Consider the following 27,443-nt stretch of genomic DNA (forward strand, 5'->3'; position numbering starts at 1 on the left):
AATGAGGTGCTTAGGCTGGTCTACCAGGTGGTAGAGAGAGCAGAGAAGGAGAAATTTGTAGAGTTTGCATGACGTAGCCTAATCTTCTGTCTGTCTAATCAAACCTTCAGTAAAAGGAGTACCCAGACGTGCATAACTCTGGCTGAGTACACGTGACCATGACTCTGTGTCAGGCCTGGCATGGGACACGGACAGAAGCTGCACGTGGAATGCTGGGCCTCTTGCTGGACTGTGTAGACAAATGGCAGAGCCTCCCACCGGTCGTTAAAGCCAGACATCTGGGCTTTGTCACTGACTCCTTGCCCTCTCCTCTCCACATTCAACAAATTACCAAGTCCTATCAATACTTCATAGAGATCACTGAGGCCTCTCCATGCTTCTCTCTTCACTGCCAATACAGTCTTTCAAGCCACCACCGTCCCCTGCCTGGACTGGAGCAACAGCCTCTTAAGGATCGCGTTTTCTCCAGTCCTGTTCCCTGGACCTGTTTTCAAAGTGAGGCCAGAGTGATAGTTTAAAAATACAGGTTGATTATATTCTGTGAAAACAATCCAAAGCTTTAGCCCTTCCTTAGGATAACCTGGAAATTCTCGCTCGGTCTACCTGCAGCTGAGGCAGTGCCATGCAAGGCACCCCTCTGCCAAAAGCACTCTCCCAGGGCCACCAGTAGTGAGGTGCTTTCTAAAGTGGGCGTTCTGAAGGAGAGCTCCACCTTCCCCCTCTCCCAGGACCCCTTTCCGCTCTCCCTGCCATCCCCTGCCCTTCACCTCCATCAGAGAACCTTGTAGCTGAAGCATGGGACCTGGACAGGAGTCTCCTCTGAGGGTGGGCACTCAGTGGAGGCTATGCTTGCTTCTTGCTGCAGTGCAAAGAAAAAGGGGGGGGGGAATACATTCTTCATGTTCCAAATGTCTAGTATCCCCTTAAGGAATAATGTAAAGATAGTGGGCCGCCCAAACTCTGTTCCAGCTGCTGTGCAGACCCTGCAATGGAGGGGAAGGTGAATGAATCATCCTACTTACAAACTCTAGCACTGCCCTCCTTCACCCTAGGTGGGGGCCTGAAGGATCCACATACACATTGCATTTCCTGGGCCAGGAGAGTGTCCCTCCATTACAGTTTATAATTCAGAAGAGCTAATCTACTGTTTGACTTTAGGGTTTACAAACTGCAAGTAAATATTTAGAAACATACTGTATACCAAATTAAGGTGCTTGCATGATGGGGGTCAATTATAAACACATATATGTACACATACATCTAGTACACCGATTCATATTCATTGCATAACTCGTGAGATCCCCCAGATCTCTTCCAGTTACACCAAATTACTTCTGTCTAATGACTCATCGCAATCCCTTCCTATTGCTTAAAATATGGGTATGGGAATGTATCAAGCTAGTCCTCCTCAAATGGCAAAATGCCTGGGATGTAAAACTCAGGAGCCCTTTGCAGCCACGTGGAAATAACTGTGTGCTAGGGAGAGACCGAAAGGAGCCGACCCAGAAAGAAGGGTAAAAGCGAGGATGACAAGAAGTCCTGGCAGCATTTAAGGCCTTGGATCCTGTTACTCCTGAAGTCTCACTGTTTCTATGCTGTTCCTGCTGCTTGGTTGTTCAATTCTTCATTGGATTCCATGCACTATCCTCCCAGTCCTCAATTAACTGTCTCCCTTTTTAAGTATATGGCCTAACATATGAGTGTAACTCATATGTTACACTCATACATTAGGTACTAAACCTAACATATGGGATGGGATGTCTAACAACTTACATCTTCATTACATTCTTGAGAAATTATATCTGGGATCAGCTGTCAAGAAGGGCACTGCTTTGGTGCCCTGTGCACCAGGTTACCTACACGGCCCTCCCAATTTCATTAATGGGTCTGTGAAGCTGGGTCAGGCACTGGCTGGTTTCAGCTGCCCAGACAGCCTGCCAGAGAGGAAAGCCAAAAGCACAAAGAACACCTAGCTCCAATTCTATGGCCAACTGTTCAGAAAGGTGGACATGGGCATTCTTTGACCATGCACGTGACTCTCTTCCTTGCTTATAAAAAGGGAAAACAGCAAAGGTATCCAAGAAACAGATCTGGGTGAACAGTAATGAGCATTTAGCCTGACTTCAATTCCCTTAAATGGAGCGAAGCTACCAACTAGATGCTGAACTATTGTTGAACTGTTTACAAAGATAGGGCATGGACTTTTGCAAAATGATCCCTCGAATACAAAATGTTTAATGATAATGGGGTTAATTTTTCATGCTAAAAAATTATAACAAGTTCGATTTCATGATAGTCATTTTGGTCATTAGTGACAGCTTCATTTGATGGCAGCAATCTTCCTGGAGTGATACATTGTATGACCACTGGATTTTTGACAACCCAGGCCAGCCAAGGATTTCTATTTTGTTTGCATTTGCTAACTGTGGATAGTTGGCTAGTTATCCTAGAAAACACAGACACGGTTACTAGTGGGCAATCCCAGAGAAGCGTCTGAGAGTCCTGAGCACATGCGACTTTTCCTGCTCAGGCAGACCCTGCACATCAACCTCCCCTCTCACCTGCTGCCCCGTCGCTCCTGCCAACCTGTGCTTCACAATTACTCTGCTGAGATTTTTTATAGTTAAAATTGCCTTAAAAAAGATTTTATCTGTTTATTTTTAGAGAGATGGGGAAAGAGAGGGAGAGAAACACTGAGGTGTGAGAGAATCAATCAACCACCTCTCCCACACCCCAAGCCAGGGACTCAGCCCTGCAGCCCAGGCATGTGTCCTGACCAGAAATCAAACAGGTAACCTTCCTGTTCCCAGGCTGGCGCTCAATCCACTAACCCACACAAGCCAGGGCTACCTATTTATTTCACAACGAAATGGATCCTGCTGAATATAAAGTCATGTGCCCTCCCTTTTTTAATAAACATTATACACTTTCTCATGGCAATGAATGTATTCTGAACACAGTATTTTAATATTGCACCATGGTGATCACCCATGTATCCAAATCTCTGTTTAAGTATTCAATACTCTCTACCAGGTTTTGTATCAGGATTACACTATACTTTTTCTTAAGTTTTATTGAATGTATTGGGGTGACACGGGTTAATAACACTATATAAGTTTCAGGTGTACAATTGTGTAGTACAACATCTGTATCTTGCATTGTGTTTATCAGGTCTCCTTCCATCACCATTTATTCCCTCCTTCACCCTCTTCTACTTCTCTTCCTCCTCCTTTCCCTCTAGTAAACCCCATACTATTACCCATGAGTTTTTTCCTTTGCTTAGTCCCTTGATCTTTTTCACCCAGCTCCCTCCTCTCTAACAGCTGTCAGTCTGCAGTCTGTTTCAATTTTTTTAGTTTATCTTGTTCATTAGATTCCACAGATAGGTGAAATCATATGGTATTTGTCTTTCTCTGAATGGCTTATATCACTTAGCATAATACTCTCCAAGTCTATCCATACTGTCACAAAAGGTAAGATGTCCTTCTTTTTTACACCCCTTTAGTATTCCTTTGTATAAATGTACCACAACTTTTTTTTTATCCACTCAGGTACTGAAGGGCACTTGGGCGGCTTCTAAATCTTGGCTACTGTAAATAATGTTGCGATGAACATAGGGTGCCTATATTCTTTCAGATCAGTGTTTCGTGTTTCACAGGATATATTCCCAGAAGTGGAACCACTGTGTCCTAAGGTAGTTCCACTTTGGAGATATGTCTATTCAGGTCCTTTGCCTACTTTTTCATTGGATTGTTTGTTTTGGGTGTTTGCTCTTTTATACACTGTAATGGTTCATCTAGTTGATTCTCCTGTATTCTGGCAGAAGACAGCTGCTGTATTTCAGCTCTTTCTTATAAGCAGTCTGCTTTTTTCTCAGCCATGAACCTCTCTCCCATACCCACCAACTTTTTGGATCAATATATCAACCGTATGTGTTACTCAATGCACATCTGATGGTTTTATGCCCTTTGAGAAAAATTTGTTGCCCTTTGAAAGAACTGAAGAATACATCTCCTAAGTTTACTGTTCAATTCTTGAAACCCTAGAAGTCTGAAAGAGTTTTGCTAGAGAGAATATACACGTAGTAATTCCGAATAAAGTCTTTGGGAATAAAACAGGTCTACAGGGGAGCCCTTGCTTTGCCATGGATGACTGCAAGGTCTTGGCAGAGCTGATTAACGCCTCCAAATAGCATTCTCTTCACCCATAATAAAGGGGCAGTAACAAAACCCATGTTATGTTTTATTAGGATTAAATAAAATCATGTATTCCAAAACTCCATGCCATTCGATTACTAGTGAGAGAGTAGTAGAAAATTTCTGGTTTTATATTTGGCTCTTCATATACTGAATTAAAACATTTTAACTATACAGCAGAGCGTTATCTACGCAATTTCTTCTGACACTGTAGTCACTTTTTATTCTGCTCAATCAAAAATATTATACTCACCTGTGATTTCTAGAGCTGCATTATCTATTTTTAGATAGTAGACAAAACTCACCAGTCATTCACCAATTCTCCAAGCTCCCATAAGTTTGTATCAATGAACAGTATCTTGGTTAAGTCATTAGCATCTCCCCCTTTTTAATTTGCCATTCTGCATCACATCAAAGCTGTGATTGGTTTCATTAATGTTGAGACAGTGATGCAACCAACAACAGAAAGACAGACGGGAACATGAAAGAGAAAGGAACATGCTTTTGGAAAAGAAAGCACGAGAAAGGATGAGTATTCAGTTTTATTTGATGCTAAGAAGTTTTGAATTGGTTATTACTATACTTTGATAGCCTTAAAAATGCAAATTAGAAATGGCACATGTGATATCTCTGCAATAACACACATACTTCAGATTTCTGAAGACAAGGTAAACAGTAACTGGAGCCCAGGGACACCTTGAAGGCCGCTATGAGCACCAGGTAAGAAGTCAGGAGAACCTGGACTGATGTGGTGGCTGACAAGAGCATGGGGAAGAGGTGGATATGAGTGACAATACAAAAGAAAAATCAATAAGACATAGAAAACATATTAATATAGCTGATAAAATAAGTAGGACTTTCAAGCGTCACACCTTGATTCTTAAGAAACCTGTTATATAGAGAGGTTGAGAGGAAAAGATATATTTGCATTATTGTTTTTGTTGCATTTTTTCCTTTATTGCTGTTTAAGTACAGTTGTCTCCATTTCTCCCCCACCAATTCCCCGGCCCCAGCCACCCCCACCTCCCAGTCTAGGGATGGCAGAAAACAAAAGCAAGAGGCCAAGCACAAAGCAGGGAGTCAAAAAAGTTTGTCCCTTTTATCAAAGGAGGGCCAGAAAAACTCAGCCCACCATATGACCTGGCAAGAAACTGGTCATTTGTTGGAGCTTTCAAAAAGAGAATAAAAGAAAATAACTACTTGATATAAATCAAAGCATCAGCTTTGCACAAATATAAATTATAAAAAATTGTTACTGTATCTGTGGCATTAAAACCTTCAAGCCAAAACATTAGAATCAGTACTGATCAAAGCTTGACCTCCATAGACGCAAAGGGAAGCACATGCAGAATTGTTCCGTAGAGCACAAAGGGTTCCAAGAAAGAAATTCATCAATGATGAGCTACATAAGAAAATAAAACACTGTAGACACAGCAGATTCAATAACTGGGGAACCGGAATCCAAAAGTTTGAGTTTATAGGACACTCCGAAAAACACCAAGTAATATGCTTAAAACAACTGAAGAGACAAAAGAAACAGAAATAAAATTGAAGGACACACACACTGTGGAAAATAAATACGCATTTGGAAAAGGACCATAAACATGTTTTTAAATATATGCATTGAAATTACAAAAAAATGAACTAAACAGAAGATTAGACTCAGCTAAAGAAACAATTTGTGAAGTACAAGGTAAGACTCAGGAAGTATCCATTCCCATAAATGGAATTATTGATAACAAACACACACACATACCTTTCCTCTCAAATTTCCCATATCACCAATTTCTCTGGGATCAAGATGGAACGTCTGAAAGTCATATTTTTCATTTTGGGGATGGGGGGCAATGTGTAAGCAAGTAAACAGGAGAGATATAAAACACAGCAGTAAATCTGACTTATCTAAAGCCAAGTTACTTGCTTAAATTATGTCCATAGTGAATATTAAGTAAGGATACAATTAAATGTGATGCTATTTGACCTTCCTAAAATTTGGAAACACTTGAGAATTTTATTTATCCAGATTCTTAATTAAGGCATACAGGAACATCTGAATATATTTTTCCTCTCTGTAAATTTTCCTGTAGAATAGGAGTATTAAAAAATTCCACTGAATTTGTAACTGTATTTAAAATAAGATCACATTTACAAAGAAAAAAAGTACCTTGCCATTATAATTTCTAAAATCCAAAGAACTTTCTAAGGGTTAAAGTTGTAAGAATTCAAAAAATAATATCCCAAATAAATATGGTGTTGTGGATCAATTTCATAGTGTGCTTTCATGCTGCATGTTTTGACTTTAAGGATGAACTTGAGAGAATGACAGAAAGAGACAGACAGAGTATGAATGGAATCTACATAGTCTTATTTCTTTGTCTTAGGAGCTTGAGGAGCAGACAAATAAATGGGGTTTATTTACGGACCTATCAAATGAGTCTATAGATATACTATTTGAAGTTTCTTAGCTCCATTGAATAGAATCACCTCTATCTCCCCTCTCCTTCTATCAATTCTTCCTTACATATTAGTTTTAACCTTTACCTTTCAGAACTTCCACTCTAGTCTGCCCACCAGTGCCACAAAACATAAACTGAATCCTGTTTTCATATATATGGCAGGCTATTAGATATTAGGAGAGTGCTATCATTCATGTAACCCCTAAATGTTTTTTTTCCTCAGGTTAAATACCCATAGTTAATAATACCACATCTTTAATTTTAAAAAAAAAGTCTTTGTTTCCCAACAGGGATTATGGGGAAGTTCAACCAACCACAAAAGCATAATTGCCTAGGAAATGCATTAAATGGAAGGTAGGTATGGACTAGGTCATACTGCATCATTATTTTTAAACCACTCAATTGTAAATTAGCATTAAAGTATAATAGATCAGCATTAATATAGACCAAATATCACATTTATTCTCAGACAAAAATAGAAAGGAAACCCAATTAGCTGAAATGGAAATTAATGACAATAAATTTTCAAAGCAGTAAGAATGTTCCTTTGAGAAAGACCCTAGGGTTTTATTTGTTTCCTGGTTTGCTGAAGACTGAGTCATTCCTGAGGAAAATTAAAGAAGAATAAAACCCTAATGTTTAAGCTACAGGAAGGTTTGGTCTGCCTAGGACTTGGACATGTCTGGGCTTGTTTGCAGAATTAAGGGTTGGCCTCCCAGGGCTCTGCGTGCTTTTGAGCCCAAGGAGCCTGCTGGGGAAGAATTTTCCAAATGGAGAGCTGGTCTGCCATCGCGCCCGAGCTCAGTCTGAGTCCTCAGCCTCCAGACTGCAAGAAAAGAGCCAACCGACCAAAACCAGTTGTTCACAGAACTCTCTGGAGAAGAGGTGGAGGGCAGATGGCGCCCCTGCAGTCTTTGGACTCTCTGTTATAGGGTCCTGTACTGGGGCCACGTGCTAGACACTCTCTTCAATTGAAATTCCTTGGGGCACCAGCTGTTCAACCAAGAAGTACAGTCTGACCCCGAAAATGACTATTTGCTTTAAATATGACTCTACAAGCTTGGGGGGAGGGAGGCAGAAATGAAGAAGGTAAAAGGTTACACTAGTAACAAAAAGATCACAATGAAAAAGAATAAAAAATGTGAGAAATGAAACTCACAAAGATGACACAGAGCAGAATAATTTCTTCCCTCTTGATTAAACCAAAGATAGAGACGCCTGGTTGTAGACATCCAGAAACCAGTCCTCTCCATACCCTTAATGAAGGCTGTGGTTCTTCCTGGTCTCCACTCCAGGCCTATCTACAGCTTCAACCAGGGTCTTGTTCAAGCACTTGAACAAACTTTATTGGCTCCCAACGAAGCTTCACATCCTACTCATAGGCAGTGCTGTGCCCCACACCCAGCTAATCCAGCTTGTTTCTTAATGCTTTAATTTATTTTTTCATGGTCACAAAAAAATACAATGAGCTTCTTTAAAGAAAATATCTAAGGTATGTAAATTCAAAATATTATTCCCAGCCCCTATAAAGACACTGTCTTATGAAAACATTGATTCTTTTACGTGTATGAATAAAAGAATGAAGGACTGAGTAAGTAATTAAAGAACACTACTAAGACACGTGTCAGGAAATAGATAACTTTAATTTCATGAACTTTCATGAATCAGGCAAACAGAATCATGGATTTCCACGTCTGCCACGACTTAATGGACGGCTTTGGGAAAACCTTGTAATTTCTCCATACTTCAGTTTCTCACTCTATAAAAGGAGTATATGGCTTGAAATGTAATTCCCTCGCAGCAGTCAGAGTTTTGATTCAACATTTATAAAACACTTCTTAGCTTCCCCGATTAATAGACAAAATACTGTGGTAGTTGTAGAATAATGCACTTTCCAAAAGAGGTAACTGGTCAAATCTGATGTAAAATAATACTTCATTTGAGAAATAAATACCAATCATATTTATTACTTCTCCATGCCATTTGCTAAGTAATAAAAATGACTTGTAATAGAAAAGGTAGTGAATTAATATTCAAGCCAGTTGAAGTGCCATCATCAGAGGCCTTACCTATGTTTGGGGGAAGGGAGTTGTTTTGTTTTTCCAGGCTGCCCCTCAAGTTTATATGGTGAAGTCAGGACTGTCGGGCAAGGTTTTGAAGGCCTCTAGCGTATTCCCTGGTCTCTGGCATTCTAATGCACTCTACTCTTATAACCATAAAAGTACTCTTGAGTGCTTCTGGAAATATATAACAAATCCTTAATCAATTTAAGAGTGTTTTAACTGCATACATGAAATTTCTTGGGAGAAATATGTTACCTAGTCTACACACATACAGTACTTAAGTTAGCAAGAGAGTTCCTTCTCAAAGGCACAACGCCGTTTCCCCACAGTAATATAATTTTCAGTTTTATGTGTGTAAGTCCTATTGAATCCCTTAGAATAACAGGAAATTCTGCAGGAAAAAAAGCCCACAAAAATTGATAGCCATATTTCTCTAATATTGAAGAAATAAGTTAGCTACTTTGAGTTAGACTACTCTTTTAAGGCACTAGAATATTATTAAAGTTTTAAAAGAATCTCAATTAACCAAAAACTATAGAGCTAAATATTCCAAAGACAGTATTCTCTACATATTAAGACTCTGACACTAAAGCCAACTGATTAATATACTTAATTTTATACTTTATATGTCATGTTATTTTAGTCAGGACTTGAGTAATAATTTTCTGGATTTTGATACATTAATTTTAACTTTTGCATTAGATTATAACACTTAACATATTTCTAAATTATTACATTCATAAGACACAGTGGGTATTTTGATATATAGTAGTATTTGTCAGTATACAAATTATTATAATCAGAATATAATAGTCTATTTATAATAATATAATGTATATGCTTTCACCTATATGTTAAAAAAAAATAGTAATATACATAAGATGCTTAGCTAGAAGTACTTTTGGCACACAGTTGGCCTTTAATAGAAAAATGATAAATAATTCTTTACAAATTTTCATCAACAGCATCAGAGTTAGAGGCATTTCTTCTAATAATTCTTATAATATTTCATGGTGCTGAGTGAAAATGTTGTAAATATGATATACACTGATTTTTTATTTCTACAAGTTAGGTTAAAAACTATGTATATAATAATTATTCATGTAACTGAGTAGCAGCAATTCTTAAGTGAGATATTAACTACACGTAACAGATGTTATAAAAGTGATTAATAGAATCATTTATGTTTCTCAGTGAACTAATCCAATTAGTGTATGAGTCTCAAGAAATTGACCACTATAACACCTTCTTATGAAACAGAACACAAACACTGAATGTTCAAGTAAGCAGAAAATTTTGCCCTTGGTTTTTATGACACAGATGTAAGAATCATTACAGAGATGTAAGGTGTTGTAGCCTTTCTGAAAGTATTTTGGCACCATCTATGAAATATGCATGCACTCTTTCACCTATTAACCTACATCTAGAGTTTTATCTACAGGAATTTTGGGCATATATACACAGAGATATATAAAAATCATGACTGTAACACTCTTTGTAATAGAAATACCTTCAATAAATACCAAGAACAGTTCAATTATAACACTTAAGCATCTTAAATAGAATTATCCAAAACTGTATGTACTAATATGGATGGAAAAGTATTGAAAGTGCAGCAAACCAACAGCAAGTTTTAAGAAAACTGATGAACCATTTAAGGTTAAAAATGGAAAAACAAAAATTACACCTTCACACAGTTCTTACATTTACACACACATAGCAAAAAATGGTCTGCGAGGAATCCTGCTGAGGCGCAGAAGTTCACCCCGATTCACAGGCTCTGGAAGAGGTGGACAAAGTGGGGGACGTTCACTTTTGCCTTTACATCTCTCTGTGTTTTTCCTTTTACCTTTGAGTAAATTATAACACACAGGCAATAAAATATGCAAATCACAAGTAGACAGCTGATGACTTTTTATTGAATAAACACCCTCGTGCCATTGGCAATCAGATCAAGATCAAGGGCACTGTCAGCATTCCAGAAGCCTCTCTCCATCCTGCGTCCAGTCTCTCCCTCATCCAGAGTAATCCCTACCATACTGGTTTAGTATGTTGCACAATGTATGAATTGCTTTTGCTTAGAAAAATGATTTTAAAAAACTGCTTTAGCAGCATGGGCATCCCTTTTTGAATATCAAGTACACTAAGCAGTTTATTCAAAGCAATTGGTTCACAGTATATACTGACCACTTTCAGTCCTTCACTGTCTCCCGTGTGAACACAGTGACTCATTGGTGAGACTCCACAAGGCAGGTAATGTCAGCATTATTACCCCCAGTTTATACTCTCTGGAACTACAGCTTTCAGCGGGTCAGTAAATAACCTCCCCAAGGTCACACGCTGATGTGAGGAGTGGGCAGGGTTGGGACACCCGCAAGGCAGTTGGATTCTGGTACGTGCACCTCCTTGTCAGACACGAACAAAGAAAAATGAGAGCAAGACGTAGAGTTGAGAGCACTGAGGGTGCCTCTGGCAGCAGTTCTCTTTCAACTTCCTTTTGAATAAATCACCTAATGTCTCTACGTCAGTATCTACCTGCAAAGTGGAGAGTTAGGCTCAACTCCTCTTCTGATCTGATTCTCTGATAAATAATGTGACCTACTGAAATACAGAGCGAACACGCTTCATCGTGATGTATGAAATCTTGTACCGCATTCAGAAATGACTCACTCAAGGAAATAAAACCACAGTTTTTAAAACTATTGGAAACAATCATTTTAATTTAATGTTATTTTTGGACATAGGAGGGATTTCTTTCCCCCTAAATATGCAAGTTAGTGGTTTTGAAGGGTCTTGCTCATCTTTTTGTGGAAAATGCCTAAAAACAAACCACTAGAAACTAAACAAAACTTTTTCCATCCTCAATTGTGCCTGGAAAAAGACCTAATTTCTCTCACCAAAAAGCCACATATACTTTTAACATACACATCTAGGATTTGGGGGCTCCATATTCTGAAACACTGATTGAAAAATACAGAACATGCTTCCTCCCAGATGAAATCTTTAATTCTGTGGGTTAAAAATTCTTCAAAATAACATGAAATTTATCTCAGCAGAAATCAACCACACAGGTCAAAATTTGTTTCTGAAGAAAACTGGAGGCAGGAAAAACATAGACCTCAACTAGAATCTGTCTTAATTTCAGTTTACTCAAAATACTCATTCATACTGAATATATCTTTTCTTCTGCCAGAAAATCAGTAACACTGATACAAATGAAGCCATAAATAAGTTAGAACAGAAACTAATAAATTTGCTTGCATGACCATAAGCAATAAGAATCAATTTCCAAAATATAATCAGGGTTCCTTTTTTTGTAGTTGTCTGTCTTTAGCTGTGTGTCCTTTGAAGAAATGGATGGAATAGTACAGTTACCGAATTCTACCAATACACACAGGCTGTGGAGCTACAGAGTGGGGAGGAAATGAGCTCTCCCCTCAGTGACTTCAGACTCTCTCTAGAAGTCAGACTCACATATAAATAGCCCCGGAACAATGTGCTGTTATAGTAAAAGCCAAAACAAGGTGCTATGGTATTACAGAGAGGAAAGAATGATTTCTGCTTCATCCTTAGGGAAAGCTTCCCAGAGGAGGTGACATTTGAACTACCCCTTGAAAGATGAGTAGATTTTTTTTTTGTCCAGGTAGGGAGCAAAAGAATAAGAGGCAAGTAGGTTAAGAAAGTTTGGGGCCATGCAGGACTTGTGAGACTATAGCAGGGAGAAGAAAGGAAGTGTCTAATTGTATTTTACACCATAGAGTGTTCATTAAAAAATAGGTAAGTCTTACATGAGGATCCACAGTACAAAGAATCAGCTTGAGAAAGTAGATATGTGACTTGAATTCTCTTGGGGAAAGAGAGGGTCTCTGATTTATGAAACCAAGAAGTGTTCATTTGGGAAAACAGGACCTCTGGTTTGCTGGCTATTCTCCAATGACTAAAGGGCTACCAGATTTCCTGTTCAACGTCAAGCATAAAGTATCTGGATGGACTTGAGGTTTGCTGGGCATTCTCTGTACTTCCTGTCAACACATTGAACAGAACTCTCTTCCATTGTCTGCAAACCTATGATTTAAACCCCTGACTTACAAGCCCCTCCCCGAGTCTCCTGGAATGCCCCCTATCTGTCATTGGGTTGCCCAGCACCCACTTCATCTTTCTGCTAACAAGTAGCTGTGCTAGATCCTTCCTTCTCTTCTTAGAAAACAGAAAGATATTTTGGTCACATACAATATGCTATATGTGCAACCACTCTGCCCTCTTAAGAGTACACTTCGAAAATTAAAGCATAAATCAAAAGAGAGGTAAGAGAGAGAGAGAGAAACAGACTGTCTGTTTTCAAGTACCTCTGCCCCGCTTGCTTCAGCAGCAACTGGAAAACGATGTGAAGTCTTCAGGTCAATCTGACTGCTTCCGGGTAAAATGATTACCCTCTTACTACAATTAAGTAGACCATACATTTGTGTGGAATTTCAGTATCTTTGCAATTACTAGTGGGATTTAAAAAGAAATGCTCTACTGTTCAGACCTCCTATGGATATTAGTCTAATCATATATTTATAATATTGTTTCATATTTCAAAATAGTTTTCACATTCAACCCAAAGTTACCGTCTCTCATTTTATGTTAGCATTATATGTTCAAATTCCTTTCATTGCAGTAACTTCTGAGACATCTTTCCGACACAGCTACAGGAGGCAGAGGGCCTGGCCAGCACTCAGACCGTGGCCACCTTTACTCAGAGTCAACTGCACACCAACTCACAGATAAAATGTGCGTGTCGAGATTAAATGTATAGAATTACCATGTAACTTTGGATTTGATAATTCACCAAAGAATTTTTCATCTTTACTTTCTCCAGATTACACCACTGTTATTAAACACAAGACCCTGAGATAGTTGTATGAACCAAAAGCTAAGCTATGCTCCATTAAAAATTTTCTCATTATGATCAATGAGCAAATGATCTAATTCATTATGGATTTTACTCCTAGACGGTTGTGATTATAGAAAACTTGGCTCTTTCTGACACTACAAACTGAACAAACTACAAGTTTCTTATTACTGAATACTTATCTATTGAAAAGGACAAGTAATTGTCATTACTAAAAATGATCCAGAAGTATCTACTAACAAGTAACAGTAAAAATAATAGAAAGAACAGACATATAATTGATTCAGATCTACTTCCTACATACTTTCCCAGATATTCTTCTCCCTCCACTTGCATATTATTTCCTGAAAAAGAAAGTATACTGAAGATAATCATCTGTGTAAAATTTATTTCTATGTTCCCTCTGTGTAAATAAAGTTCACCTACCTACACAGGCTAATGAGAGTTGTTTGACCCTGTGTTTAAACTTGGGGTGAGGATATGATGATTCTCTACACTTGACTGAAAATAGAACAATGCGCTCATGCAGATCCCCAGGAATATTTTGACAATATCAAGTGATGTTAAGGTCTAGCTTGGTTATGGGTTCTCGACTGGGGGCAATTTTCTTTCCACAGGACATCTGGCAACGTCTGGAGACACTGTCATTGCTCAGGGGAGGGTGCGACTGGCATCTAGCGGGCAGAGATGAGGGATTCCAATACACACCCTGCAATCACAGGACAGCCACGCACATCCAACTAAGACATATCCAGCTCAAAGTGTGAAACACCAGAGTTTGAGGAGACCCCGACCTAAATACATTGAGAATCCAGGCAAACATCAGTATTAGTAGCCTATATTCTTCACAGATGCACCTGGCAGCAATTCCAGGTAGGCAGTAAAAATGGGACTTTGATAATAAACATTTTAATTTCCCTTCCTCCCTCAGCCACACTCTATCAAACAGACATTGCATCTGAGTCCAAGGACCAGTGACAAGTTCTAGAAACAGAGCTGCTGATGACCTCTCATTGTCTCTGCAAACATAAAAAACATAGCAATGTGGAAAATTATCTTTTAAAAGCTTATACTTAATTCATCAACCCCACTGCCCACTGAAAAAATTATACAAATTTTCATCACTGGTGTCTTCAGGTTGAAAAACAAAGCAACTGAGGAAACTTAAATTTTGGCTATAAAATAAGAGCACCCTGATAGAACGTTCTTATAATTGTGTAGGGTAGTTAATGCACTGCATAGATCAAAATCTTAAAAATTGTAGATTACTCTATATGGAAGTGTTTGTTACAAGAAATATTGTGCAGCACAAATGGCCGAAGCTGAGTTTTGCACACCTCTCATGTCTTCTCCTAGGGCTCTAAACACAGCTTCGGACTTGCCAAGATCACCCTAGAATGCCAAATTTGTCCTTGGAACTCTGGGGACTCAACGTATGGTCTTCAGTCCATATACCCAGAAGGACTTTCAGTTCTAAGAATCTCTGGAAAATGTTGGGTCATCTAGTAGAGCACAGGTGTCAAACCCATTGTCACCAGGGGCCACACCAGCCTCTGGGTTGCCTTCAAAGGGCTGGATGTGATTTTAGGACTGTAGAAATGTAACTACTCCTCAACAGATAAGCTAGAGCTTGGTGCTGCAGTCAGATAGAAATAAGGTGCTGGGCCAGGTAAAACAAAGTGGAGGGATGGATTCAGCCGTGGGCCTTGGGTTTGCCACCTGTGTAGTACAGGGCATAGTAGCTAAAACTCGTATCAGACATTATTCTAAATGCTTACATATATTCATTTGCATTTTGAATTCTCACAAGAACCCCATGAAGGATCTTCTATTATACATGAGATAACTGAAGCAAAATCAGTTCAAGTAAAGTGCTTATTATTGCTGAGTTGTTAGTGTCCGAGCTGGTGCTCCAACCCGAGCAGCCTGGCTCCATATTCGTTGTACTTGACCACTGTGCTATAAAAAGAAATGGGATCTTCATATTTCAAGTGCTACAAAATACTCCTGTCTCCGGAAATTGCCAGGACCCTTGGCTTATCTTCTAGATCAGTGACTTCCTAACAGTGATGTGGGAAGTAAATACATTTCTACATAGATTCACACATATGTATAAGTTGGGCCTGAATTCAGAGCTACAATTCTACAGTGTTAATACCAAAACTACCTGAGGTTGCTCTTAAGGCTGCCCTGCCTATATCAACAGCTGTTCACACTGTTCCCAGTCTCATGGCAGAGAATGTCCAATGTCACCACCACTGCTCTCATCCCCATCTCCTTTATGTATTGTCAACCAAGGTCGCTGGTGCCAATTCAATGCCAAGAGGAATCTCCAATGTGGGTGCAGTGAAGGAGGGAAGTTTATTCAGTGGAAAGGGCTCAACAGTGATACAGTGCAGCCAAGGAGCATCTCAAGGGCCCTCTGGAAATTAGACAATACTGCTCTGCTCCAGTGAGACATCTTCAGTATGTTACAGTTTCCCAGATGGAGGGGTGGGGATAGGGAATCAGTCTTCAGTACTTGGTGGAAAGGAAAAGTATTCTCTCAGAACCAAGGGGGGGCTGACTTTCAGAAGTAACTACCATTGGTCCCTGGTTGGTCCTTCCTCCTACAAATGAGGACTCCAAATCCTCATAGTTTGATTTGTCCAAAAAGCACTGTCCCGATTGGTCAGAATGAAGCACTTTGGTTGGTCAATAAAGATGGTAATGAGAATATATGAGAGTTCCTATACAGCTCTGATTGGGCAGGGAAGGTCTCAGTCCTATTAGTTGAAATACAATTCCAGGAACTAACGCCTTTATAAGGGCTGGCAGAGGCAAAAACACAATGTAGGCAGGCAGTTCAATGCGGGAGGCAGGCAGCTTAGTGCTGGCTTCTCTGTGAAGAGCAGCTTGTTTGAGAGGCCCCTGTTTAGAAACAGCTTCCAGGCTCCACATTTAAATCTGATCCCAGTTAGCCACAGGAGCCCTCCCTAGTAAGTATCTTCTTTCTCAGGGTCAACGGCATTCACTCAACAGGAATCTACTGATTCCTGCTTACTGGCAATATTGAGATGACAAATGTTAGTAATCACTTCAGTAAATTCTCAGTCTAGAGCAAGATTTAAACGTGTGTAACCTGTTACATGCAAATGTGGCAACTGCTATGCTAAAGGTAGAAACTGTGAGCTTTAGCAGTAAAGAGAAAAGGAATACCTGATTCAGCCTCTGGAGTTCAAAGAAACTTACCAAGGCAGCTAACACTTTGCATCTTGAGTCTTGAAAAAAAGTAGGAAAGGATGTTTCAGGGGCAAAGGAGAGATGTCTTCCAGAAAGAAAGAATGCACGCACAGAGAAATGAAATGGAAGTGACCAGGACATATTTGAGAAGTGTGGAACTCCATACAGTTAGAGAATAGATTTCTTGAGAGGAGGTGGCAAGAGATGAGAATGGCCACCTGAACAAGGTTCTCAGCATGAAGTTCCCTTTACTACCTGTTAAGAATTTTGGAATTTGTCCTATAGACACAGGGAAGTTTTTAAAGAATTTTAAAACAAGCAGGGACCTGATTAAAATCGTGAACAAAGGTGGGTGAACGTCCTAGGCATGGGGAGGTGAGTCTTAAGAGACAGATCCAGCATAGTCCAGAATGGTCCTTCAAAAGAGGCAGTCAAGGTATCATAACTATACTTTTTATGACAAAGACAAAATGACCAAGTGTGTCTAGGACAATTGCCTACCTAGAGCTAACATGACAATCTGAGGATTAATCCTGTGACCCTAGTTACCCTAGTTAACTCACTATACTAACCCTGCCCTAGAAATGGTATATGCCAAGAAAAACTAAAACTTATTATAATAGGGGACTAGAAAACCCAAAGTCTTCAAAAACGGTACAGGGCAGAAACTCTATTCGTCTTGCTCAAATTTCCACGTGTCTGCAACAATGCTGATAACAAGAAGGCATTTTTAAAGCATCTACATGGACCCATAACTTTGCTAGGAATTTTCCGGGGTGAAGCCTGTGAAGACTAGAGTCAACAATTAAGTAAGAACAGACCTACATTTGAAATCCTCTTGGGTCAACTAAGCAAAATAAAACAATAGTACCATCTGAACACCTGAGAGTTCATGTAAGACATTTTGCAAATATTGCTGCTCTTCACAGATTCATTGGGGTTTGCATTCTTAAATGACCTACTAGAAGCACGGTTTGAGGTTACTGAAAACCTGCAAAAGGAAATTTGAATATGGATCACCGCCCCCCCCATTAAATTTGGCTAGAATTGCTAGTTATAATCATACATGCATATACATGTGCATTAAAATATATAACAAAACAATTAGCAAATTCAAAGACCTGCTGACTCCCCTAGACATCATTACTTACAACATAATGGACACAATGAGGTAAAAATATTCAACCTCTTAGAAGATTCAAGTATTTTCCAATCCTTTAACATTGGGGAGCTCAGAGTTGGAGGTGAAATGGAATGAACGGGCCACTCCACTGGGTGTATGCAGAGATCTGTGAACTGTGCATATGGCCTTGCAGAGAACAAGCTCTTCCAGGATGCGATACAACTACTCGATTAAGGACAGGATTTCAAATTCAATGCTATTGCTTTTGTGAGTAGAATTAAACTTAGTGGCATACAAACGTGAGTTGTGATGATTTGACTGTGGTCTTTCACAAGAAACATCACTTTCATTTTAAAAAGAAAGGAGGAAAAAATAACAGTAAAAGTAGCAAGAATTTATGTGAAAGCTTAAGATCAGTCCAATTTGCGCCACTGCTGGGTTTCTTCAGAAAGTCTTTAAAGGAATCGAGAGGCTCTAGTAACACAAATCTTTGCATGTACACGTTCTATATGCCTCCCTCGATATGGGTAACATTTTAACTACTTTGATTTCCTCAGTACTACACTGAAATAAAGTTACAGACTGGTTAATAAGAATGTTCAAGTTATAATAAGACGGTCAGACATACCTTGTGATACGTAATTATCCCAGAGGTATTCTGTGGCATTTGAGAGTAATTTTTGTTGTTCTGTTTTGCTTCTGTTTAGTTTTAGTTTTGTTTTGCTTTGGTGGAGGCCACTCTGACATGCTGGAGCAGGTACCCTGACTCGTTCCCTTCCATCGGAACACTTGTTTGTGTTTCCCATGTTTCTAACACACTGCAAGACCCTCCCAGAGGCTTCGGGAGGCAACAATGATCAGAAGGCACCACTGGTGAGCGATTCACAGGCCACCCATGTCCTGAGCAGGGGCTATTTCCAATGGACATATCCAGAGCACTGGACGTTTCTCTAGTGGGCATAGAGTCCGTTTTCACTCGAATAAAAGGGTCTGTAGCTAAATAAATAAGTAAAAGGTAAAGACCACTGCTTCAGGAAAAAAATTAAAGTTATAAGACAGATGAACAAAAACAATATAGGAGTGTTCACCTAGAGAACACCTTACTAATGCAAAGTATGATAGCTCTGTATGTTGGAAAGACTTCCAAAATATGGATGACGTTATTATAATTTAAACTTGCCGCTAGTAATTCCTAATGCACTCCTTATTAATTGGCTCTACATAAATATGTATATTTGAAAATCATATACAGCATTCAGGCTTAAAAAAAGAAACAGGCAAACGAAAAGTACCCTGTAAAATCGATACCTCGAACCTATGCATAAGGCTTGAAAAGCAAAAGGAAAACTCTCTGCATAAGTTGAATATTAAAAAGATCTACCCATAAGTTCTTGACATTTGGGGACATTGCAGAGTGACAGTTCTCCAAACTAGTCATTTGCCACCAACCTTCATGATTGGGGCTATTTCAGCCAAGCACTTGTTCACTGTTATTTAATATGCTTCTTTAAATAGGTGCTTTTCAAAATTATTTTTATTTCAATACTTTTTTGGCCTTGTCTTAAACAATATTACCCATACACATATAGGCTGAAAATGAAATCTAACATATTTTTAACATATTTTGCTAATATCCTTAGAAATAAATGCATAACTAATAATATAAAAGTAAAATGTTTGCTTGAATGTCACCTACAATGAACTCATATGAGACTGCTGGGAGCAACTGCCCAGCACACTGCCTGTGGACAGGACATCCGGGAGCTCGCTGTGGAGCTCGGGTCCTGGCTCCATTCCACTACATGCATGGGTCTCAGTTTCCTCATCTGTTAAATGGATATAATGACAGTATCTAATTTATGGCACAATTAAGAAGATTAAAAATAGCTAACCCACAAAAAGAAAGTGTTTTCCATAAAGGACTTCTTCAGTAAGTGTCAGTTGTGATATTATGCTGGTGATAAAGACTAATGATGACAATGGCGGTTACTTAAACAGACAGAAAAATTCAACTATACAAAACCAAACTGGCGATTTCTATTATAAAATACACTTTAAGATACAAATATATGGGAGAAAGTATACTTCAGATATAAAATTTCAAGATGGCTATTCTATATTTGTCCAATAAAACTTCACTTTGAAAATATTCCAGTATGATCCCAGCAATTTAGAGTTCACCTAAAATTTTCAATCTAAAAAAAAAGTGTACCTGTGAAAAATAATATTAAAAAACCCTAGCATGATAATAAGTCTTTTTCTCAGGGCCCACAAATACATTAAAATAAATATACCACTGTACATAAATAAAAGCTCTGAAATATGACTATGTTGTATTAAAATGTCTCATAAGAGGACAAATTTAGACTTCCTGGTATTTTAATATTGTCTTTTTCTTCATCAGTGGTGTACTGAAACCTCTGGATGAGGAAAGGGCCAGACCAACGCTGAAAGGTTTCAAATATCAAACTATACTATTATGTCAGTGCTCTAAGATCAATTAGCACCTTTCAATGACAGAAAAGGTTACCGTGAGACTCAAAGGAGCATCTCGGAAACTGTTTTAAACCACCATATAAATGTGTTTTTGATAACTTAAAATGGTTTCTAGTTTTAAATTAATCTGTTTCATCTCTGCTTCTGAAAGAGTAAGAAGAAGTTAAAGAAATAAGAATAGTGGTGTTCACTTTCATTCCTTACCGGTCAAAACATGGATGGGGACACAATCACAATAAGAACCACAGACTTTCAAGAGCAATACGGTGAATCACAAAGGCATTTATCAATGCGCAGTTCCACGAGTGTAGTAGGTTACAGACATGTTTACAAAGTCTCCGAACTAAGAAGCAACCGAAGTGGCTTGTACTGCATTTGAATATGTGACTCTTGTTTATTTTCCTCCACTCAAGTTCAAGTTAAATGACACTAAGTTTGGCTCTACGGACAATTTAATGAATATTCAGTGCTGTCCACATTAAAACACATATAACTGCAAAATGCAGTATTATGTACACTGCTATTAAAAACACATTGCATCGCACGCATTTCTAGAACAAATGCTTTAAAAAGCATATTCTTTATTAGTTCCTGGGGGAAGATTCACGAGAGAAGCAGGTACACAGCAACCTCATCTCATTCCTCCTTGGTGTTGATTTCATTCACCTAGTAACCATTGTAATAAAATCCCCCAACTGTATTTCTGAATACAGTTAGTTTAAGATACTCTACAGGGAGACATCTTCTAAGAGTTTAGAATATTCAACAATAATATCCGTTTGTAGAAGAAACTATCATGATCATATTCTCAGTGAAAAAATAACAAAGGTTTTGGTAGAGGATTGTTCAGCTCTTTGATGGGAGGACTCTTCTAGTTCTGATAGCGTGCTTTTCTGTTTGTTTTTTAGATGAGTGATCTGAAATATTTACAACCAGACAGTACCTAATTTTAGGTTTTAAGTGCTTTAACAGCTCCATGAAATATGATCAGCAGCTGCAATACAGAACTATGGTGAATAAACTCCTTATAAAAAGGGGCCTGTTTTCACTGAATGTTCAGTGTTCCCGAATTTAACCTAGTGGGGAAAAAAGATAATGAAAAACATAATAAATACTTGCACTTTTGAATTACTTAATACTTCACTGAGTCTTGAAAAGGATTATCTCCCCTCTTTTTGAATTCTGCACAGAAAGTTCCATTGGGTGAAATATGTTTAATTTTATTAGTTGAGAGTTAGAATGTGAACTTTCTAACCTCCTAATCTTTTATAACAACAGTGACATTTTTCTACATCCTACTTTTCTAAAAATTCTAGATAGTTCGATTCCAGTAGATGAATGTTTTAAAAATGAAATACCGAGCCACATAAACATATTTTTAGACATGGCATCAGTCATTTGGAGCCTGCAGCAGACATTGAAAACATGAAACTGGACACCCCATTTCCGTGGCCATGTAAAATTTATTTACACCCCAAATCACAATACAAATAAAAAAGAAGCTCTTAGAAAGAAGGGCTGTTTCTTTTTTTAACTCCAAGAGGGTTTTTTTTTAAAGAAAAAAAATATAGCAAAATGACAAACTACTTATCTGCCAGTCTCCCCTCAAAAAAAAAAAAACACTTTCATGCAGCCAATTTTGTTTCAACTAGCTTTTACAAATCCTTGAGAAGGCTTTGTCTGTATTTTTAAATGAGTAATAATTGTTCTTGAACCAATTTATTTTTATATAAGCCTTGGGTTCTTTAATTTTTAAACGAACATGTTACTTAAATAAATATTAACTATGAATATGTACAGATAAATAAAACTTTTCATTTTGTAAAAGATATTCAGTTTCTAACATCCAATAAAATACTCACTAATTAATAAAAATAATCAAGTAATTTTTTATTCCAGTTGCTTGTGAAACCACTGATTATCATGGCCTTAAAATGTTGAAACATACTATTTGCAGGAAATTGACAAAGAAAAACAGGCTTTTGAAAATGACATTGATTTCAGACCTTCACTTGTTATGAAAGACAAGGCTACAGCCCTACTAATCAGAAAAAAAAGGAACAGTTTCCAGATAATCTAATTATGTAACTTTTAAAGCTATAACTGTTAAAGTTTTTAACTTTCTTGTACAGTCATTTCTGAAAATTGGTTTAACTCTGAATGACTTACAACTTTTAATCAGGTGGAACAAACTATTTTTATGGTTTATAATAACAATAAAAATGGATATAGTTATATCTGCATTTGTTATTGTGGCCATAAAAATTAGACTCTGGCCCACAAAACAGTTTGTCTCTTGTTACTACTGCTACTTATTTCTTGTGATACTGTTATTTTTAAAAACACACAAATGCCTTTGAAAGCAGTCTCCTAAAACGCACCATACCACGCATCAAGCACTTTGTTTGAGGGTTCTCTTCCGGTCACCCTCCCTAGTTTTTGGCTCTTGGGCTCTATACAGGCCAACCAGAAATATTGTAAAAGAAAACAACAACAACAATAAACAATATTTCTACTTAAGAAGTTCTGGACTGAAAAGGTTATCAGATATAATCCTTGTCCTGGGGAGGTTTTTAAAAATTAAAAGCTCAACAAAGAAAAAAAAAAAACATCGTCAACTTGCAATACTGTCAGTCACTATGTGTAAATGAAACTTCAGAAGCTGTTGACGGCGAGCGGGCGGCTGTTAAACGCTCCCGAGACGCCCCACCTCGGTCCCGCAGGAGCCCGCACCGAAACTGACCAGCGGCGGAGGGCGCAAAAAGTGGCTGCCGATGGAAAGAACAAAATACCATATTCGAGAAGATATGTTTCGCTCCATGAGTTACGCTGATCCCAGGGTGCCAAGCCAAAAGGGGTAAGGGAGAAAGAAAACTGTTAAGTATGAGCTCTTAATGTGAAACCTAACCTGTTGGTTCTCTTAGGTATCAGATTTTGGAAGTGTCTGTAATGACAGCCAGGAAAGCAAATTAATGGCCAACAGCCCACTGGGTTTGAACACGAGACTCCTGTTACCTCCTCACAGATCAAGTACACAACACACACACACACACACACACACACACACACACGGAGGTGCTCCACGTGGAACTGCTCTGAAACCAAAACACACTCCCCGTCGCTCTTTTGCACTTCGGCAGAAAGGCCGAGGGCCCGGCACCTTCCTCCACTACCCTCAGATTGAGAGGCACGAATGAGTGCCCGCTCGGGAGCGCAGGAGACAGGGGAGAGAAGACGGTCTCCAAACAACACCCCATCCGCCTCCCCTCCCCCTACACACACTCACCCGAAGAACAAACCCCCTAACCTTCCAGGAAGGGGGCAGAGAGGTGGCGGTGAGGGGAGACACCGCCACCCCAACCAGGGAAAAGATGACAAAAATTAAACTGCGCTCTCCAGTTTCGCCACGACTCTGCCAAGTGACTCGGTCGGAAAATTCCCTAATAGCTCCAAGCTGTTCCGAATAACGTATACAAAGAAAGAAACGTCTTTAAAATGCTACTAAACGAAAGTTCTGGCTGCTGTGTGGAGCAAAATAAAACAAGCACGCACACTGTCTACTTCCAAATCCCGCTTAACCGCACGAACACAGCGAGCCGTGTCCAGTCCCACAGCCACCCCCAAACCAGAAGGCTTGGAAACGAGAGAAAACCTGCTCCCCCAGCCAGGTCTCTTCGTTTGGAGAAGCTATAATCCCTCCATGGCATTCGAGTCCCGGGCCAATGAACGCGACTCCTCTGACAAGGCGCCTCTAATTTCACGGACCCTGGCAAACTGCAGACGTTCGGACCACGCCACCAAAAAACCGATTAGCGTAGGATGGCCGCAGTTTAAAAGCCCGGTTCGTGCCTGGAGATTGGAGCACAAGCACTGACCGTACACACGCACCCTGCACCGTAAAAAGCCCAGGCGCCCGGGGCCTTCCCCGGTACCGGGATCGGCATCTTTCAGCCAGGCTCATTTCGGGGTTTATCACAAAGTAGTAAATGTCAAAGGAAGGATGGAAGGGAGACCCCGGGATGCGCGTCTCTGCGATGCAGGGGCACAGTGCAATCAGGCAGCGGCGCATCGCCGCCTCCAAGGCAGCCCCGCAAGCCGCGGGAAGATCAGCCGGGACCTTCTGCGCGCGGGGGCAAACTCCAGCGCGAACGCACCGCTGCAGTCCGCGCGGCCCGGGCCCCCTGGGGTGCGGCACTCCACCTCCGAACATCCGCGGGGACCCGGGCGCTCACCCTGTCCCCCGGCTCACCTTCCCTCCCCAGCGCCTGGCGCACTTTCCCGGGTGGAGTTCACGGGCCCCTTCAACCTAAATCCCCGTGGGCCAGCCCCAGGACAAGGGTCGGAAGAAGGGGCACTCACCTCTTGCCGATCCAACCGCCTCGGGATTTTGAAGTTCAAGTGTCCCAGCAGGGGATCCGTGCGTCCGTGTTTAGGTATTTATTCTCGTTCTTTCCAGTGTCGAAGTTTCCCCTTCGCGCTGTGCCTCTGGTGAAAACAGGACATCCCCTTCGTTCCCCCCCCCCCAACAAATAGCGTACACAAGTGGGGGAGAAACGGGGCGGGGGGACAAGCAGGCTCCGAGGGGGAGGAGGAAAAAAGAGGAGCCAAAACTCTGGACTGACGACGGGCGGGGAAAAGTAGAAAAGAAAAAGAGAGCGCGCGCCCGGCCGCCACGGTCGTCACTCCCCAGCGTTTCCCAAAGTTCTATCCCCCTCTGAAAGGGGAGCGACAACTTCACGTGGACCGGCTCGAAGTTTTGCGCGGAAGCCGAAAGTAGCCGAGCGTGCGCCGCGCCGCGGGCAGCCTCGCACTTGCGCGCGGGGATGGGGGCGGGGGACGCCAGCGGCGGCGCCGCGGCCACTGGAGGCTGCCCGAGGCCTGGAGGCAGGCAGCGAGGGGCGGCTGATCGCAGAGAACTGTCCCTTTTTTATTCGACCTCGGGTGACGACTGTCTGTTGTCATCGTTTGCGGTCCTGCGTGAGGAACCGCTTGGGACCCTGGGCGTCCCCGGTGGCGCCGGGGTAATCTCCGTGCTCTCAGCGCCGTCCCCACCCCGCCCCCCACCATCCGGGCGCCGGCCGCTGCGACCTCCGGGTTGAGGGGAGGGACCCGCGGCCGCAGTCCTCTGCCGGGACTAGGGAACTGTTGTCTGTCCCCACCTGCTGCTGCGGGGCAGTCTCTGAGTTGTCTAATTTTGCCGCTACCCTGTCCCCGGTCGTAGGCCACTGTGGACGTCCTGATGGATTCTTTTCCACTTACCCCGAGGGAGGAGACAGAAGGGACTTCGCCTCTTTGCAACAACGTAAAATAAAAACCAACCCTGGCCAGACTGGGGAAGCTTTTGCTGAAGGGAGGAAATACCCTTTTCCGTGAAGATGTATGCTGGGAACGAGTAAGCAGTGTGCGCGGATAAGCTGTGCTGGGAAGGGCCTGGGCCCCTTCCAGCTGGGCGCAGGTATAGGCATCCCTCCCAGATGCCCAAAGGTCATGCAGCCACGACTGATTTCCAAGGCAGCGTCAGAGCTTCCCCAGGCACATTGCTGAAGTGACATTTCGTGCTTAAGCCTCCTGCGCAAGTATTATGCGCCCACATAGGACTGCTCACGTGTTTGTATCCCAACCAGGGGCAAAAGCAAAGTGGGCAATAAACAATACATAATTTCGCGTCCATTTACTCACCCCTTCCTAAAACCTATTGTCTATTTCAGGAGTGTCGTCTTTGTTACATCAATTGTAAGTGTTTTAATGTACTGAGAATTTACTGAGCATCAGTCCTTATCAGTCCACTCACGGTACCTGTGAGTTCATTTAATTTCACAACAACTCTACGAGCATTATTTAAGCACTTATAAAAGCTAAGTAAACTGAGGCCGGAAGAAACCTAAGTAACTTTCCCAAAGACAAACCCAGTGGTCTCTAACCACAAAGTTTGATTCAACAGGCAGCCGTCCCTCCACCCCCAACACTGCCTTACATGTGGCCTGAGAGATTACAAGTTAACTGGTATAAATTACTCCCTTTAAAGAATATTTAGTTGTTATATAATGTCAACTAAATTATATGCTTTAAAAACTTCAGGACTTTTCCTGAAGTTTTCTCCCCTCTACTTCATATTCAACTGATAGAAATACTGTCCAGTTCAAAAGCAAAAAGTGTTGTATACTTGTAGTTACAATTTATTTTAACTGGGTGGCATTATCTACAAGTACTAACAGGCAATGGAAAAGGTAATTCAAATTTAAACTGGTAAAGGCATTTATTGCAGCTCTTGCTATTCACTGAGTGTCCTTCCCTACAGATTAGTTGGGGGTGGGGTGAAGGTCAGGCATTTGCCAGGGATAGTATTCCCTTTACTGGTTCCCAAGGAAGGGTTCAGTGGTGGGTTTGGCGCAAAGAGGGTTTGGAGCATCATCTAAAGAACATTCCGGCCTGAAGACGATGCCAGTTAATATACACTTATTAAGAAAGAAATATGATGGACAGACTTCAAAAACTTTGCAGCTTATTTATCCCCATTTTACAGGAAAGAAAACTAAGAGCTCATAAGTTGCTATTTTTAGCAACTTCCAAATAAATGGCAGACCTAAGATGCAAACCAACCTGTGAGTACTCCCAAAGACCACTTTGATGTCCTAGTAGTGGTCAGAAAATTAGTTATGTTCAGCACAGTGTATATGTTACAGGCAAAATATGCAATTTAAATGTTTTGTGACTCATTCAGTGTCTAGAAACCCTCAAAGGCTCTAGTATATATCATGTAAAAATTAAATACAATGCTGAATTTAGTACTCTCCTCATAAGGCCACAAAGTTTTGGATTTCATTTTGGTATAGAACGTTAAGTATTAGCGTTATTAGTTTGACTTCTAAATAAAGGTTGGATAAAATAAAAATTCATACCTTGGTATAGCATATCGTTCACACAAATATGATCATTTTGCATGTTTTTTTACTCCCTCTACAATCAGATTTTCAGCAATATCGACCTTGCTTT

General features: G+C 40.4%; 1 protein-coding gene across 5 annotated transcripts in view; it reads right to left on the reverse strand.

Annotated features, from left to right (window-relative positions):
• EYA4 (EYA transcriptional coactivator and phosphatase 4) overlaps positions 1-25,354 on the reverse strand; it is a 250,553-nt gene extending 225,199 nt beyond the window's left edge. For all 5 annotated transcript variants that reach the window (XM_037132776.2, XM_037132775.2, XM_037132773.2 and 2 more), the window contains exon 1: positions 24,810-25,354. The gene's annotated coding sequence lies outside the window, so the exon portion shown is untranslated. The remainder of the gene's footprint in view (positions 1-24,809) is intronic.
• Between the last annotated feature and the right edge of the window lie 2,089 nt (positions 25,355-27,443).

The sequence above is a fragment of the Artibeus jamaicensis genome, unplaced genomic scaffold (assembly GCF_021234435.1).
Source record: "Artibeus jamaicensis isolate MK-2021 breed Jamaican fruit bat unplaced genomic scaffold, CSHL_Jam_final contig_387, whole genome shotgun sequence".
NCBI classification, from domain to species: Eukaryota; Metazoa; Chordata; class Mammalia; order Chiroptera; family Phyllostomidae; genus Artibeus; species Artibeus jamaicensis.